The 1,473-nt window shown below is 44.3% G+C and overlaps 1 non-coding gene across 1 annotated transcript; it reads right to left on the reverse strand.

Annotated features, from left to right (window-relative positions):
* Window positions 1-432: 432 nt before the first annotated feature.
* Window positions 433-505, reverse strand: trnaf-gaa. The gene has a single exon. It is a non-coding gene; the product is annotated as a tRNA-Phe (tRNA).
* Window positions 506-1,473: the final 968 nt, after the last annotated feature.

The following is a 1,473-nucleotide window of genomic DNA, read 5'->3' on the forward strand; positions in this document are numbered from 1 at the left end:
TAAAAGCTTGTGTCAAGCCTTACTGTACTTCACTGTCTTCATCCTGAGTGTCAGAAAGTCCATCTTGATACTCAGTCTTTGTCACACTTGTTAGAGAGTGCTGTCATCTCACGGGCAATGTTTTTGACAGCTTAGTCTTGCGACAACCTACTGTAATATAACAATGACAACTTACTTTCATGTAACATGTAACACTATATAAAAAAACAGGTTTGGTTAAAATAAGCAGAAGTGGGTCAAGAAGGAAAAATCTTACTTTCTGAGGAAGAGCGCAGCACACATGAGCTAGCATGCGAGATGTAGCGGGATTGAGGTCCACAAAAAAAGCTGTGGACTAGCATGCGAAATGTAGCGGGATTGAGGGCCACTAACAAAACTGTGGGTATGCTCCTCGTAGTCAAAGCCTAAGCTTGCAGAGAGAACAACCTCACATGCCAAAACCTGGGATTTAACAAGGGACCTTTAGATCTTCAGTCTAATGCTCTCCCAACTGAGCTATTTCGACCTGCCTTTGGAACTATGTCTGTGGCACACATGGGGATACACGCAAGTGGCACACAATATTGACTCTCAAGAAATGTACCACGACCTTGGTGTTATTAGCACCACGGTCTAGCCAACTGAGCTAACCTGCCACTTGGCGTGTAGCACAATTGTTATGAGCAACTGAGCCTCTGCAACTGCTGGCGCGTAAACTACCAAGTACGCCAAGAGCATAGCCTGACAAGGCTGGACCCTCTTGGTTGCTCCTTGTGGCAATTTCAACCAGCTGAGGAATTAGCTCAAATAGTAGAGTGCTTGCTTAGCATGTGAGAGGTAGCAAGATTAATGCCTGCATTCTCCAAAACACATAGTTTTTGAGGATCCAAGACAGCTCCAGTTCACATTTCCTGCAGCTTAGTCTTACCACAAGCTACTGTAACAATGACAACTTACTTTCATGTAACACTGATGTCACAATGTCAGCCTAAAAAAATGACATTTCTAAGTTAGAGTGCAGCACACATGAGCTATCATGCGAGATGTAGCAGGATTGATGCCCACAAACAAAGTTGTGGGCATGCTCCTTGCTGTCAAAGCGGAGCATGCAGCGAGAACGACCTCCCATGCCGAAACCCGTGATCAAACCAGGGACTTTTAGATCTTCAGTCTAACGCTCTCCCAACTGCGCCAAGGATATCACGCATCAGTCGAGGTTGTGCCACCAGGAATTAACAAGTGTAGCGAGTTCGGGGGTATTTTCTACCAAGAATGAACATACTTGTCGATGCCGACCCTGTATTGAATCCCGACACGGCTGCTGTATTTAGCCTTTAATCGTTTTTTTTATGCTTTATTTTCCTTACCGTGACAATCTGAGATCAGAAAAGCATCGGGCTTCATCCGACAATCCTCGTTCCTCTCACCCAGTAAATCTGTCATCATCATCCATAACTTTTTATTATGAAAACCCGTCTCTGTAATTAGAGAATT

This window comes from Coregonus clupeaformis, chromosome 17 (assembly GCF_020615455.1).
Source record: "Coregonus clupeaformis isolate EN_2021a chromosome 17, ASM2061545v1, whole genome shotgun sequence".
Taxonomy (NCBI): domain Eukaryota; kingdom Metazoa; phylum Chordata; class Actinopteri; order Salmoniformes; family Salmonidae; genus Coregonus; species Coregonus clupeaformis.